Source organism: Mixophyes fleayi, chromosome 10 (genome assembly GCF_038048845.1).
Source record: "Mixophyes fleayi isolate aMixFle1 chromosome 10, aMixFle1.hap1, whole genome shotgun sequence".
In the NCBI taxonomy this organism is placed as follows: Eukaryota; Metazoa; Chordata; class Amphibia; order Anura; family Limnodynastidae; genus Mixophyes; species Mixophyes fleayi.
Window position 1 is genome coordinate 78,510,442 of NC_134411.1, and position 17,641 is coordinate 78,528,082.

A 17,641-nucleotide genomic window follows, 5' to 3' on the forward strand; every position below is an offset into this window, starting at 1 on the left:
GTGGGAGGTCTGAAAACTATTATAAATTAATCAAACATGAATTATTCTATCACGTGCCCATGACCAAAGCAGCCATTTGGTGGGCTAATCTAACATTCAGCCAATCAATCCACTGTGACATTGTAGTTTATGCTTCAGCAATGTCGCCATTTCATAGTGAATGGATGGGCTACATTCTCATGAATATTGGTTAAGCCCACACAATCTCTGCTTTTACTGTGTGTGAGTGATGTGTGCGTGGCCAGCGACAGGCCGCGTGTCTGGGTATCACAGTCAGCCGTGTTCCAGGGCTTAACCACACTTGTGACGATACCGCTGTGTTTACGATGCCTGGTGGGTGTGATTCACACACGTGTAGACTGTTCCTGAAGGTCACTAGCCTAAGTGACCATTTCACCGCGCATGTACTGTAATCACTGCCAGGTTACATTCAGGGCACCGATAACTCAGCGTTTGAGCCCCGATTGCGGCAATATTGCAGTTTTTTTTTTAATCTAATCGGTTATAGCTGCAAGTTAAAAACCAAATATCACAGGACCAGCTGAGTAATACTTCTCATAGCACTTTGCCAGACCAGTCTACAGATGTGTACATAGCTGCCCGCACATGTGTAGTGGAACAGAAAGCACAGATTTGAGTTTCAGTTCCACTTACTAAAACATTTTTAAACATTAATACTTTATTCTGAGAATAAAGCTTTCATTAATGCTTTTGTTCTGTTATGGCAATCACGAGACGGCAAATAAAGAATGGGTATTGTAATGGCACAAGTACCACCACAGTACCAGTCAATTTAGGTTCCTTATACAAAGGCCCTTAGCAGGCTTATCACTGGCTCTTTGAACATTGATAAATCTGCCCCTTAAACCAATATCCACGGGTTTCATCAATTCCAATACAGTATATACATTGCTACTCAACTGACCCTCTTCCTGCAACAATGATTTGTTACTGAAAGTCTCAAGGCAATACATTAAGCCCAGAGCATGAAAATAACTTCCAGGTACATGAAATAGAATGATTACATTACACCATATGTGCTGCAATCATCTGTGTAATTAAACCACCAACCATTACCCTAAGCCCAGTGTGACATTCAGCTCTCAATGCATTAGTCCCAGTGTGGGACATCCACATCCTACAATACAAAAGCCATGCGTGTGACAAGGCCTGTTAGACTAAATGTCACAATTCATAACAAAACAACATGCCTCTCTCCAGTTATGCATTTATTGTAAAATAAAATACCTCGTTTGCATTGTATATCACCACCATTCAGTTACTTTACCTAGAGATGAACGGAGTCTCCTACACATCAATCTTTGAAATATGTGTCATAACCTACTAACCTGCATTTGGCTATCAATCATCAGGATAACCGTGTCTTTGTGTGACCCTCACCACCTGCTAATTTATACCTTGTGTATGACCATCTCCTACGGCTACATTAAAGCTGGGCGCACACAATATCATCGTGCCAATCACCCGACAAACGACCCTTAGGTCAGATATTGCCTTAGTGTGATCGCTCCAATGATCATGTGTTATTGTACCAAAGCACATCGCATCGTTTCATTTTATAAACGGATTTACGGACGCTGGAACGATGTCAGGGAAATTCTGTGTATGCCCTCACGACCAACAGTATAGGCAGATCTCTAGAGTTTAGAGTCACGATCTTTTCAGCCAATGGATATAACAGATGAAGAGCACAGATCTCTTGTTAAACGGATATAGTGTTCGCACACCAAAGACGTTCCCTGATGCCAGCCCTGCTGAACTTCCAATCACACTATACATGGGCTTCCAGCAGAGCAGGAATCGAGGCAGTACACTTGATAAATAGGATGCCTCATGCAAAAGTATGGTGATTCTTTGGCCACCAAGAGCCCGATCACTAATGCCAACACCACTTTTACAAGCAAAAGGTCTCTCTTCCCTTTGATAAATCGGTCTCTCTATCCACTACAGTAAATTCTGGACGTGATCACCTTGCACACTGCACTAAATACCAACCGTGATCACTTCAAGTTACAATGCACACTAAACTGGTAGTGTTGTGATGGACAATATAGTCAGAACTTGTAAGAATACTTTCTGAATCTCCTTTTATAATAAATCCAGTGTGCCACAATCCAGCATATCAAAACATAATTGCAAGGGTCATTTTTTAACATAAGAAGTATCAGCTGTCAGGCATTTTGTACCTAATCTAGGAAAACGTGGAGCGACTACGTTGAAAGACGCCTTTTGTGGACAGTTCACCTGGCATGATCCTTTCAAATCCCAAAATGTAACAGGTGGGTGTCAATCAGCATCAGACACCATACTATAGCTTGTGCATAAAAATCACCATTATCGTACCTCCCACACGCACACAGCTATGGTATCTCTTGATCACTAAGGGGTTCATTTATAAAAACGAGACAATAAAACTTCACTGGTCCAGTCTGAAGAGATATGCGAATGCGTGACCCGGATTACTCGTGCGCAATGGAACTTAGGCTTTCAGTTCCACTTCGGAAGAAAATATAAAAATATAATCCCGACCATGGCGTTATCTGTGTGGAGTTTGCATGTTCTCCCTGTGTTTACATGGGTTTCCTCCCACACTCCAAAAAACATACTATAGGTTAATAGCCGCTATTAAATTGCCCTTAGTCTCTCTCGGTCTGTGTGTGTGTGTGTGTGTGTGTGTATGTTAGGGGATTTAGACTGTAAGCTCCACTAGGGCAGGGACTGATGTGAATGAGTTCTCTGTACAGCGCTGCGGAATTAGTGGCGCTATATAAATAGATGATGATGATGATAATAATTGCTATAACAAAAGACTGCAGCAGTATTTATACCACCACAATCCTTGTTATATAGACTTATACAGCCAGCCACACCCAGCAATGATTACTAACAGTGCTATCGCCAGCAGTGACTTTAATAAACAGGACTCTAAGTGTTTATCCCTACAGTTACTAATAGTAGCTCTGCTAAACAATAAGATAGGGAATGTCAGGAGCACCGATGGGAAAGTCAGGTGTTATTTTTAAATGTGCTTTACTAGATGTTAGCTGCTCCCAGGGATCCCAAGCATTCTGAATAATAGATTCCATACCTGGAAATCTGATTAGTGTTCGGTATTGTGCTTTATGAACATGAAACATAGTTTAAGTTGATAGACAGAAACGGTCCGGCAGTGAAGCGAGTTAAATGACCAAACCTAGCTCCCAAATCACCCCGAGTGGCGTCCGGCAGAGCATACACGGCATTGACACCTCCATGTGCGGCTTCATTAGATCCCAGAGACCAATTAATTGTGAGCAGCGCTGCGCTCATTCTTCTCTCTCCAGGGCGCATCTCATGCTGGGTCTAACCTTTAACACAAATCCCCCCTCTCTGGGCACAGTGGGCATAATTTACATTTGAAATATATATCTTGCATTGCGCCTGATTTCCAGCTTCCTGTCCCCAATGTGCCGTCGCGCTGCCCCTCCAGGCTACGAACGCAGCCTCGCCATCTGTCTGACGACCTCTACAAATATGAAAGTAGGGGTCCGTTTAATGAAAAGCTTAGAGGCAGCAGGCCTACTCCAGGGAGTGCAATGGAAGGTGCAAATTAGTAGCTACAGTATATGGATGAAGCAGTGCAAGAACTACTAGACGTGATATATCAGCAAATACTAGAAAACACCGGAATTCTAAAGCAAGGAGGAGAAGTTAATCTTACAGAAGAGGGTATTTGTTTGATTTTATTTTTTTTTAATACATTTTAAATATGGTCATGCCAAGCTGGGGTTGTTGCAGGTTTTGAAACACACATAAAACACACATGAAACACTTTTGACGTAACAATGACACAAGAAACAGCCTAGAAGTACACCAACTACTTGGCTGAGGAAGTAGTAAAAACAATAGGAGCGATCTATAGCATAATGTAAATTAGAACAACATATGGTGTTATGTAACCATAGGAAGACACAAGGATGTGCAAATACTTTAATGCACAGCAGGGAACGCTAGTTGTCTTCTCATGTGATTATTGTCTGCAGTAGGTGGGTTAGTTTCCATATAATACACAACCTTTCCTAATCATTACTCATGTGACGGTATAAATAAGCATTAAGTATACAGGGGATATAAACAATGTAAAAAGAGTATAGATAGAATAGATCTGTATATTATAAATGTGTTCTTTTTGTAGTTGTGTTTCATAAAAAAAAATCTCAAAAGTCTGCAGAGGTGAGCACACATTTCGAATAACAAAAAAAACAACCTAAAAAATAAAGTACTGACTTTATTTTGTTTATTTCTGAAACAAAATTTTAAACTGTATGTTCAGCCTTCTTACAGCGGAGCCATGCAATGGGCTGTACCAATATCTGTGACAGTGCAACCTAACGTGTCACTGGTTCTTAGTCAACTGAATATTGGTGTGGGCCCCAAAATGTTCCTTCAACTGTGTGTAGGTGACGGGCACGATTTAAAGTTGGTTTCCGAAATAAGCACTCTCTCTTGCGCTTTCCCACACCGGCGAGTGCGTGAAGGAAGGCGGCTGATATTTTGAGAACAGAACAGAAGCATTTTAAATAATACTCTTAAATAATTCTATACAATGCTGTTCATGTGCGTGCATGCTTTGTTTTTTTTAATATCTTAACATCTTTTATTTTATTTTTTTTAACGAATGAAACTACAAGTGCTATTTGCTCCACTGTGCATGTGCGAGCCCGTAAGGCTGGCCAGGAGGAGCGACAGCGAATCTAAACACTGAACGAGAACCCACATACATGCATAGGGTGTTGATTTCTTTCTGTGTGTAATAGCTCATATTCACAAAACTGTTCTTTGGCATGCCATAGGCCAGTATATACGTAACCATATTACTCTCCAATTCAATGAAAACTCCCAGCATGCTGTGCTAGTCAGAGATTATAGACACACTTGGCATAGACAGCAAGGCATTTATAAAAGGATCTCTCTTAGCACCTCTGGGTGTGTAACTGGAGCACAAAAATAATATGTATATAATTGGTCTTTCAGCTTCAGGTTACTGGTCTCACAGATTCATACATCACAAGGAGCTGAATACCAGGCCTCTCTGTCCTCGTCACCAGAAAGCACTTGGGTGCAGACTCTAGAGGAGCTCCATTAATGAGCTTCGTTACCGTGGCAACATTTAATCTCCCAGCAGCCCCTGAGACGTGTGAAAAATGAATAGGAGAGGGAGGAAAGATGTACAGAGGCGCAGCATCAAATGGAAACCACAGAAAGGGTGTGTTCCTGCGACTACCATGATATTTTTAGGACTATACTATTTTTATGGTAGCTTTAGTTCAGCATGCTGTAAGCCATTCTCCCTGTAGATGGTATTCTTTAACCATTTGTATATATTTTTGTGTCAATATAGCACTGAGTGACACTCATTTGTCCACAGTGTGCATAAAACACACCTATCGCTACTCTCTGATGTCCATCTAGCGCTGCATTTTCTGGATCTTTAGTTCATGACAGAAATGTGCACGTCAGCAACAGTCAAAACGCTATCACCACTTCCGGACCACCCCTTTAATTACAAATATTACGCTTTTCGTCTAAAACCGAACTCATTGTTTTCCCTCCCTCTAAATCTTCCTCCCACCTTGATCTCTCTATCACTGTCAGCCCTACCACCATCTCTTGTGTTCCCCGACTCCGTTGCCTAAGTGTCACCCTTGATTCCTCCTCCTCCTCCTCTTATACCCCACACATCCAATCTCTTGCTCAATCCTGTTTCCATCTATACAACATTGCCGGTATCAGGCCCTTCCTATATCAGGATGCCAGAAAAACCATCCTTCCTGCACTCATCATTTCCGATCTTGATCACTGTAACCTTCTCCTTACTGGCCTCCCCCACTCCCACCTTGCCCCCCTTCGCTCTATACTTAACGCGGCTGCGAGACTCATCTTCCTTTCACGCCGCTCTTCTTCTGCCTCGCCCTACACTGACTCCCCTTCCCCTACAGAATCCTTTTCAAACTCCTCAACTACAAGGCCCACTCCACTGCCCCATACATCTCCAACCTCCTCTCCATTCACACTCCCGCCCGTTCCCTGCGATCGACCAATGACCGTCGCTCTCTCCTCCACTCCGATCATCTTATCCGACGCCAGAATTCACAATTTCTCCCAGGTTGCCCCCTCTCCACTGCAATGACATCTCGCGCTCTATTCGACAGTCCCCTAAGCTGTGCTTCTTCAAACTCATCTGTTCCTCATAGCCTACCAGCCACCCATCTAACCATCTTACATCCACACATGCTTGATTCCCTCACCTCTCATCTCCCCTGTCCCTATATGTGCTCCTCTTCCACGTGATCCTCTTCCACGTGATCCTCTCCACAGACTCCCTCTTATGCCTTCAATCTGTTTTCCCTCCCTTTAATATGTAAGCTCTTATGAGCAGGGTCCTCTTCCCTATCCCTCCCGTCTCTATACCATTTCTTCTCCTCCACCTTCATTGTACTAGCTAGTCTTGGAGCTATTGGGAGTCTTGGTTTTACTTGTTCGTTGTTCTCTACTGTTTACCCTGTACGGCCAGCTGTTTTTATGTTGTACGGTGCTGCAGAAGCCTTGTGGCGCCATATAAATAAAGAGTAATAATAATAATATTGCTCTTTGGAGTCACATTTAAGTCATTACAGTAAGGAGACATTGAGCCTGTCTTTACCTCATGTGTGAAGACTTCTGATTTTATTTACGCATACCTCCCAATTGTCCTGATTTAGACGGGACAGTCCATATTTGAGGAGACTGGTCCACCATCTTGATTATCAGGACTCTTGTCCCCATTTGGGGGGGGTTCAGAGATATGTCCCACTTAGTGTTGCCTCTTCAATGTCACACGTACCACCTGCAGGTGTTAGGCAGTGAAGGGGTGTTTTATGGGGGTAGTGGGTGGGGGGTGAGGCCTGGCACTTCTAAAACTTTTGGCATGCCCCCAAGTTGACATCACAAGCCCTCGTCAAGCATGTACATGCCCCCCTCTCATGCTTGCAAGTTTTAAATCAGAAATGTTGAGAGGTAGGTCTGTGTGTATTGGTTTTCTGCATGTATTCTTGGACTCCCCCCTAGAAAACAACCTTAGACGGAAGAAAAGAGGTCTCGCTAATAGCGGCCAAAAACCGATTACCGCTAAAGTAAGAATCTGTCCCTTTTGCACAAAGACAGACTACATAGACTCCGCTAACTAAGAGCAGCCCCTACCCTTTGTGGCGCCTTATAAGTTAAAGATAATAATAATAATATTATTATTATTATTATTATTAATAACATAAAGAAGGTCCTTGAAAGATTTCACCCTGTGCCTATATGTTCCTATTTCCGGCTTCTTTCATTCCATAGGTAGTACAAGTTGCTCCTCCCAGCAACGCCAGCCTGCGCACCTCCGTAAACCGGATGCACAATGTCACAAAGCACAGATCGGCTTTTGTGCTGATCCTGAAAGTTGTTTCGTGAATTACTCTGTGTGCAGATCCATTTGTTTCAGCTAACCTTGAAACAGAGGCCCAGCTTTGTAAAGTTCAGCTTGCATGCACAGACACCCATCAATACACAAGTGCTCACTTCACTGAAGATGAATGAGAAATCCGCACCTGATGCCCCTGCGTTCTTATTCCTTATCAACACAGACATGAACATATGAACATGGTTACGAGGGAGGGGTAATATGGAGGAAAGCACTACGACATATGTACAGGTGAAGCAGCAGGAAGGGCAGGCGGAAGGTGCGGGACAGACCCAAGCGCTAATGTCTGGGACTAATAACTGTCCTGTGGCCAGGGCGGTCTGGGCACCAGGCTAGATGTACCACCTTACCACATACTGAATTTCCCATTTACTGTACTTTCGGGTGCAGAGCTAAAAAGACAAAATTGGACAGAGATGAGCTGGGTCTATGAGGGTGGAAAAGAGCAGCAGAAAATAAAATAACTCAAATATAGTTCTGCAGGACACTAATGCTTAATCACAACACTGCTAACATCTTAGTTTCTACGGGATTTGCAGCTCCTAGCCCATTAGAAATACGATTGACATAAAGTAACACAACCCCATAGATTTACAAAGTACATAGAACACACCAAATTCCTTCTACATCCTTTAAAAAAAAGAAAAAAGAAGAAGAAGCTGGCAATGGGCAGGGCAAGACAGTGGGTGACCGGATGCTCTGACTGCCAGGCACTGAACAGGATACACCCTTTTTTCCTTCACAACAAGAGATGCCCCCTTTAGACCTGAAGAGAGAGGAGCGTCCTAGTGGGTCTGCAGAGGGCGAGGCGTATCCTGTACAATTAAAAGAGGATGTTGTCAGGATGTCTACTTGGCAACAACGTAAGAATCCTGTACTAGCCGAGAGGCCCCAGGAGAGGACATTCAGTACACTGGCAGATGAATGGTTGCCCTGTATGACAGGCACATAGCCGTCCTTTCTGAAAGATACAGTGGTCACACTTGCAAATAAAGTAATAAGCTCCATAGATCACCAAGAAAACTGGAAAATATTTTATTCTTAATTTCCCATGATTTTAATACAGATTCCAGAGACTATTACATCACAGTGTAAGCAGACGAGAAGGTAAAACTTCTACCTTGGCACTACGACATGATATAACCATCGGCTGTACTGTAATACTGTATTTTGAAATAGTCCTCTTCTATATAAGTTACTTATATACCCTATAGGCTAATAACAGATATTGAGAATGGCATTCTAAATATAAAACAGATTGTTGGTAATGAAAAAAAAAAAAAAAGACATTATCAGGGGTAAACCTGATTGATAAACTGTAAATATCTAGTAATATGCTCACTATAAAAAGCTTCTTGAAAAAAAATATACACATTATTTTTAGATAATGCAAATCTAGGAGCTCTAAGCCTCCCCCTAACTCGAGGAAACTGAGCAGTAAAACTTGATTAGAGTTGAAAATAATATAGTAAACTGTACCTCTAATGGGTAAACGTATGGTTTCCTCACCCTGACTCTCAATTATAATATATCCCACAAACTAGCCTGTAAAAAGTGGTGTTATAGATTATTCAGCCCACAGGACAGCCCTACTATCATCTTTGAATTATGCCTGCAGCAAAGATAGTGACGGACTGGCAAGGTTTTGCAGCTGGTTTTCTCTAGCATTTTATGTGAGTCTTAAAAACAGCACCTCCTAATTAGGCGTACCATTAAAGATAGATTTTCCAGATGTGCCTGGCAAGTGCACATTAACTTGGCTACTTTAAATGGAACCAGACATTAATTGTCTATTATTTCACTGAAAACCCATCAATTTGTAAAATCTTCAGTTTTACAAAATGACATTTTATACAGATGTCCCGTCTGCCTGTCACAACCAGTGGACGTCAGCTGTGACAACAAGCAGCTTGGATTAAGGGCAGGAGAGGGAAATTTCGTGTAGATGCAGAATCTAGGAATGAGGCCTGAGCGCTGGCATCCGCATGCCATCACTGGATAAGACTGCTATTTCGAGTTAAACCCCTGGGAGCCAGTATAAGGACAGCCAGTTGCTAGGGAACTAGAAGAATTAAATCACATCATACTACGTCACTTAGGTTGGAGCTGTGGGTCTGAGTGCAGCAGATTTACTGACTGTTGTAAGACGCAGGGTACACATACTCGGGGGCTATTCTAGAACCCCCCAGTGTGTCTTTGCCCTGAGTAGCCCACAGAATAATGATTAATAAGAGCAGAGTTGCTAAGCGGCAGCAAGCTCCCAAATAGTAAATATGTAGTGAAATTTCTGTTCGGCAGTCAGTAGAAACCAGAGATTAGTAAAAATCCTAGCATGTTCCTGACACTACTATAACACACAGAGTACAACCAAATCAATGATCCGGATTCTAATTATATCATAGGCTTAACTTTCAAGACATATCAAATATGTCAGAAAAAAAAATATCTGTCAGTGAATTTTTACATCGACCGTAAAACATTTACAATGCACAGCAACCCTGTATATGAGAATCACTGTACTCCCAGTACATGCTATACTGACCAATTGGCACTTAAAGCAGTTTGCTGGATTTTGGTTTATGCAGAGTGTGGAGAGAGAATCATAAGTATTATACAGCGGTTCTGACAGTGATTTATCGATCCTCCCATTGTGAGGGGAAAGGCAGTAACACCACAAGCTGCTCTATAGGTTCACACGTGAGATTGTAGGTTTAGAGAAACCCGATATAATTATAATCAGACCAGCAGAATACAATAGAGGAATTAAGTTTCACATATGAACTGGAAAACATATGACCTATATTCACGTGACACAGGGAAGAGAATCATGGGGCCAGAGGTAAGAGGCAGTAGGAGGGATATTATAGCCTAACAGCCTCCTTCAGTTTTAATAAGTGAAATAATCCATTGCAACCAACCTGTAAATGAGGCCCACCCGGCGACCAGTGGGCGAGGCAGAGACCCCAGCCGGCAACCAGTGGGCGAGGCAGAGACCCCAGCCGGCAACCAGTGGGCGAGGCAGAGCTCATTCTGGTTATAATACTCACACCAGCACTAATTTGTCACTGATTGTTAGATTTAGTATTTACCCTTTAGCACTAGGTATAGTCACGATTATGGAATTCGTAAATAACACTACTTTTTACGCCAGTTTTCTTTATGCCAATGTGCTGTCACTAAAGCTGGGTACACACTACACAGTTTTCATCCAATAATCGGCTAAATCAGCCGACATACGACCTCCCATTCAAAAGTCGGGTCAGTGTGTGCAGTGATACGATGGTCGACAGTCTGCCCAAATGGACGATTGTCGCCTCATTTGGTTGGTCGTACCGTTTAATATTTTCGTTCCAATCTCGTTTCCGTTGTGTAGTGTGTATAAACTTCCGACCCATCCACAACAGTAAGTATGAAATTACAGTCATTGCTCACGATAACATGACTGTAAAAAGTCGCTAAAGGGACGTCCGCTCTTTCCTTTATCGTCCTAAACAAGGCTAGTGTGTATGCAGTCCATGGACCGAGCGATCGGAACATCGATCGCATGTAAAATCGCTCGGCATAAAAAGTTGGTCGAAACCCAGCTTTAGAAATATACCAATATATATTGGGCAGCACGGTGGCTTAGTGGTTAGCACTTCTGCCTTACAGCACTGGGGTCATGAGTTCAATTCCTGACCATGGAGGAATTTGTATGTTCTCCCCGTGTTTGCGTGGGTTTCCTCCGGGTGCTCTGGTTTCCTCACACACTCCAAATACATACTGGTAGGTTAACTGGTTGCTATCAAATTGACCCTAGTCTTCGTCTGTGTGTGTATATTAGGGAATATAGACTGTAAGCTCCAATGGGGCAGGGACTGATGTGAGTGAGATCTCTGTACAGCGCTGCGGAATTAGTGGCGCTAAATAGATGATGATGATACCAATCTTATCTTCACTCTCCAGACAACAAACAATATATCCCAATATTTCTTATGGCCAAAGAACAGTTAATATATAATATGAAACACATTTTCCCCTGTATTCCACATAACCAGATAAAAATCATAGATGTAATGATATGATAAACATTATTCAACACAGTTACAATATAAAAAACAAACTGCATAAACGATGGAAGTTACTAAGACACCTTAAAAGCCATTAAATATATTAGCCATCTATATGGTAAAACATTTTACCATATAGATGTAAAAGAGCAGTTTGAAAAGGAAAATCAGAAAGACAAAAGTGGGCCAAAGCATGAATATAAAATAATGCAGTATATAATAATAAGGTTGGCCGTACAATCCGTACCGCTGAAATGCATCACTTATACAGCGACTTGTCACATTTCAATGACATTTCTTAGGAGTGACGTTTTATGTGCAAGCTGTGTTCTTCTAGTCCCGAGGATAAAACAGGCTGGCCGATGGGTGTCAGACTTGTGGAACAGATGTAAGGCCTCCAGATTAATCAGCATACGCTCCTTTTGTAATTAATTTTTGCAATTTTACTTTGGTGATTAACCTTCCTGCTTTGCCCATTAGGTCATCTGGTGCTTAACCAAATCTGAGCTCCTAGGGGAAGGAAGGGAAGCACACCCAGAAAGTGCTAATAGTCCATCCAGAAATATCAGCATATCAAATATTTTGTTTCTGGAAGACTGATCGATGTCATTCTTTTGCTCACCCACATGGACGTAATCCAGTTCTGGCAGCATCACATGACACAACTCGTTTCATAATGTGTTTAAGTGCAGCTAAAATTATCAATGTATTTTAATACAACTAGAAAATGGTTATATATTCTGAAAACAAAAGCTCAACTATAGTTGGTGTAGGATTCTGAAGCATCATCGCCTAGCAGAGATTAGCCTCTGTAAACGGGTACAAAAATACAATCTATATAGGTTTCATCTTCTTCAAAAAGGAAATAGGAGCATCAATTAACATTTTACTCTTTATAGCATTTATTTGCTTATATAGCACCAAATATACAGTGGTGTGCTGAGTATATTTATCATTCACATCAGTCCCTGCCTAAGGGAGAGCATCTAAATCCCTTAACACACACAGACATACACAGGGTTAATTTTGTCAGCAGCCAATTAACCTACCAGTATGTTTTTGAAGTGTGGGAAGAAACCGGAGCACCCGGAGGAAACCCACGCAAACACGGGGAGAACATACAAACTCCACACAGATAAGACTCTGGTCAGGAATCAAACTCACAACCTCAACGCTGTGAGGCAGAAATGTTTAACCACTGTGCCATCTTGCAGTTCTTTGCATTGAATGTAGCAATGGCCATCATTCAGTACTTAAGTAATTCTGCATAGATTAAAAGCCTGCAATTCAATTAGTGCTGAATGATAAATTCAGTGATACCCCAATAAATGTACTAGACCAATGATGGGCAACCTGACACCTCAGGGGCTGCATGGGCGGCCCTCTAACCCTCAAAAGGGCCGCACATTACCCCTAATCTCAGTAGTAAGTCAAAACAATACATTTAATCAATGAGAGAGACGCCTACCTGTAATAACATATAGGCATGTTAAACAAGTGTTACAAGCTGCAACAAATCTGACAAAGCAGGAAGGATCTGGGGGCTGCAGGTGAAGGCTCAGAGGGCCGCCTGTTGCCCATCGTTGCCATAGATCCTCCGGCTTAGTTCTAGAGCAAGTCTCTATCATCCAGAGTTACACTAACACTATTCTTCATTACCGCCAGCTAGGACACATTACAAACACCAGGTCAGGGCCATACAAACGCAGGGTAAGCCACATTTGGCCTATTATTGGTTTTAATGAATGGGTTTCTAAGAATTCCCTGTCCTTCATTCGGATAATTGCCATCATCATTCAGCAATGTGCGGGAGATACGATATAGAAGACTGGCATCTAGAACGGCACCAATTCAAGAGCACGGCACTGAGAAGCAGAAGCCTCTCTCTGCTCAGAACAACGTATGTCAGTCACACCCAGTGAACGGCTGTGAAATCCACACAGCCGAACCTCTAGGGATGAAACGCAGGTAGCAGACATTTTACATAAGCAGCTATTTCTCTCCTAGCAGCCACTTTTCTACATCCCAGAAGCAACAAAATGTCAGATGAACCATGCTGCGGATCACACAATCCACAGGATACTTTCTATCTCAGCGCTTAAATGGGGAGAGGTATGGTATGGAAAGAATGTAATCATCCTATCCAAAGGAAATATATATAGCATATGCAAATGATGCAAAGGTGTGTATTTGTGTATTTCATATAAGGCAATCAAGATAGTCACGTTAATGTATAGGACTCAAAAAGGGTCAATATGGTGACCAATGAGTAGGGTTAAAATAACCAATTAGGTTTTGAATGCTCAAACATTACATTTGCAAATAACGCAACATCACCGATTCATTCAATTTCCCAAATGAGGATAAGATGAGGTAGACAGAAATCTAAGAGCCAAACTCTCACCAAATGTTAAATTTCATAATCACTGTGTTTATGCTGCTACAGTGTAAAGATCATGTCTGTGGGCTCCAGATGGAAGTGATACAGTCTTGCTGCCAGCAAGCATTTCATTTGGTTCCTAACCAAGTACTTACTATGCACATCAGTCAGACTGTGTACTGCTAATGTGGAATTTGTACGTCCATGTAATATAAGGAACTCCTCTGACATGACCGTGGATAAGACTGGCTGAAGGAAAGCCAGGAGACCAGGAGGCATCACAGGAAACGAATATGGGTTTCCCCTGCATGCCAACACTAATGGATCATGTATTGACTGGATCTAAATGTAAAAGGGGAGCCAACATGCCTAGCGGTGGTAGTCAGCATATCGATGCTGACTACACCGACAAGACTTACCACGACATCTCCAGTCCGGAGGGCTGCTTCCCCGACCAGGATCCATCACGACTCTTCTGTGAAACGACTTGAAGCAATCCCAAAGAAAGAAGGCGCCGACGGGACTGGATGACGTCACTGATATAGGCGACACTGTTAACGCTGCTCTTAAGGGGGTAATGTAACTATGTGCCAATGTACGATGTACTTTACAAAGGGTTGCGTCAATTAGCTTCACAGAAGAGTCGCAATGGATCCTCGTTGCGGAAGCAGCCATCCGGACTCGAGATGTCGCGGTAAGTCTTGTCGGTGCAATCAGCACCATTATTCCGTACCCCACCCCATGCATAGAGGCCTCTGCAGGGGACGGCTGGCAAACTTTAGCCCTGGGGGCAATACACTAATTAGCAGCCCATTAAGAACATTTTAATGGAAAAAAAATGCAAGTGGCCCAGTGACCCAGCCAAAGGTAGCCCACTATGGGTCCGGCCCAGGGGCAGATGCCCCCAGCCTGGGCCTCTGGTGTTAGAGCCTTATAGTAAGTTAAACAAGCAGTTTTTAACATTTTGTAGGCACTGGATATCTTGCTCTGTGACAGGGACCAATGTGGAAGATTAAATATTCTCTGTAAAGCGCTATGTAAAATGCAGGTGCTATATTGTAAAGATTAATAATATGTTTATACTCGAGTCAAGAAGGACCTCTTGAACCCCGTTAATGCAGGTAGTGTCAAGAACACTAAGGCACAGTTCCAAACGATCTGGTACAGGAACATGAGTGCAAGCCAATTCATCTTCCAGAAACTTTAATAAAAAGCAAAAAAACAGCGCACAGGAACTTCTTAGATCACAGACACTTTATTGCTTAAAAGCAACTAATGAGTCCTTTGCTTTGACACAGAATACAACCTACTAAAACGCCTTCACAGTAAAGTGGGATGAACACGCCCCATTTCTTTATACCAATCACCTGGGAAAATGAAAATATTAATGTTTAAATACAAGGTTTCTGTACAAAACAGAGCCATGAACGTCATATAATCATCCTACATCATTGTGTCATATGGCTCTGTGTTTACTACCTACAACAAGTTTATACTTCTCTTTGGCAGGACAACCAATAGTATCTTATTATAAATTTGTATAAAGACAACATCTCCCACTGTCAGAATGTTCTCATATGTCTGGCCGATAGCATTATATCCTGCCCTGAACGCCAGCAGCCAATCAGATGTTCCTAGTGGGACAGGAACCTGAACAGTTGTCAGTGGCTGTCAGAGCAGGGTGATAGATAGCTGCCCGATAACTGAGCAGGAGGGACTGTTTTAACAAGGAAACGACTGGGAAATAGAAGCTGGGGTATGTCAGAGTTCTCTAGATGCCGCAGGCATCTTTGGACATTGTATTCTGCCTATACAGGGCTGTACAATGTAAGCAGTGCCTGTATGGCAAGCTTTTACCATGTGGCTTAGTGGTTACCACTTCTGCCTCACAGCACTGGGGTCATGAGTTCGATTCCCAACCATGGCCTTATCTGTGTGGAGTTTGTATGTTCTCCCTGTGTTTGCGTGGGTTTCCTCCGGGTGCTCCGGTTTCCTCCCACACTCCAAAAACATACTAGTAGGTTAATTGGCTGCCATTAAATTGACTTTAGTCTGTGTGTATGTTAGGTAATTTAGACTGTAAGCTTCACTGGGGCAGGGACTGATGTGAGCTCTCTGTACAGCGCTGCAGAATTAGTGGCGCTATAGAAATAGCTGATGACTATTTAAGCTGCACAGTGTGGGGTGCAGTTATAGACCCCAAAATGTAAAGATTCCCAGATCTTACATCAAGGATACAAATGCACATATGATTTAAAAGAGGCGGACCACTCAAAATTGTGGATATTGTAGGAAACAAAGCGATGGAAAAATAATTTGGCATTTTGGGGGTAACATTTTAGGGATTAGCATCTTGGAAATAGTGGTGGACGCGACATGATTTACTGAGGACACTTATTTTGTCTCACAGATTAAGTAAAGCAAAATCTATTTACTTAAGATTTTTTTTTCCCCTAACACTATTTTAGGACATCACTCGCAAAATAAATTCATAAGGCTTAGGAATTCTCCTTTGTTCAGAGTCTGGTTTGCACTCATACTATGGCTCACCATGCGATGATATCAAACAGTGTGTTCTTAAATGGGTCTAGTATCCTACATCAGGGACTATGCTTAGTGCATGGTTGGAGTGAGTCTCTATAATTGATAAAGTGCAGATGATCTCTATGGAACGGTTTGTCCGAAGACATTGTTTTCTGTCTTCTCACACAGTGACATATGAACGCACTTATTTAAGTCTACCTTAACATTCTAAGATAATACGTTTATTATGTGCTAAACTGGCGCATTGATAAAGCACCAGTGTTCAAAGTCTCTGTGTGATACCACCCTTCAAATCCTCAGGGGCTAGCTTCTATGAGCTCATTAAAGTGTCAGCTTAGCTGCGACACATTCACAGAGGCTGTGTTACATTAGATAGTGATACATTTAGCAACGTAGCAGCAGTTACAAGGGCACCATTGTACTTTGTGAGTGCTGTGTTTATGTATACAAATTATTTTATAAGGTATTAAAAAAATATTTATTTTTCTGTAAAAGGCTAAGCCAGTCAAGAGAAAATGAATATATTTATTTTTTTGCAAAAAGTGTTAATATTTATTGACAGCTGGTACCCATACATGCAATATTACATACTGTCTATGGACTCGATGCTTCAATATAAGTCAATTTACATGCACAATGCGTAAGGATGTCGTTATTGCTTCTAATCTACCCGCACATAGATCTGGTCAGCTTCTTATGCACAATCTGTACCTGGAAAGGGTACAATAAAGCTTGTTGTCCATTGGCCAAGACGAACAGCAACTGTGTCAACTGCTAAGAGCGGGGGTTGGGGGGGGGATCTCCCTGCTCAGAAAACAGGCACTGTGGGTAAACCTTTTACTCTAGGCAAATCTTGTTAAACATCCTTAATCCTACATGTCTGGATACACCGGGGTTTAAAAAGAAGCCTTCTGTACAGAAGTACCAATAAAATGCTGGATTTACTCTGATCTGTATTAAAAAAGAAATTCTACAACTGTCAAGAATAAAAAAAAACAAAAAACAAGATGCCTTGAAATTGGCCGCAGACTGTTTGGTGCTGGATGGCTTCCTCCCCAAAGGTTAAAGCTCAGTGTGTAACAGATGTATATATAGATCCGATATTGACTCCATCTGAAGGTTTCTAAAATTAAACCAATAAGAGGAGAGAGCACAGCAATGTGTGTG

The 17,641-nt window shown here is 42.1% G+C and overlaps 1 protein-coding gene across 3 annotated transcripts in view; it reads right to left on the bottom strand.

Moving 5' to 3' along the window:
- The window catches only part of GNAO1 (G protein subunit alpha o1), a 133,435-nt gene that overhangs the window by 35,396 nt on the left and 80,398 nt on the right, over nt 1–17,641 (bottom strand). The gene's annotated exons all lie outside the window — the stretch shown is intronic.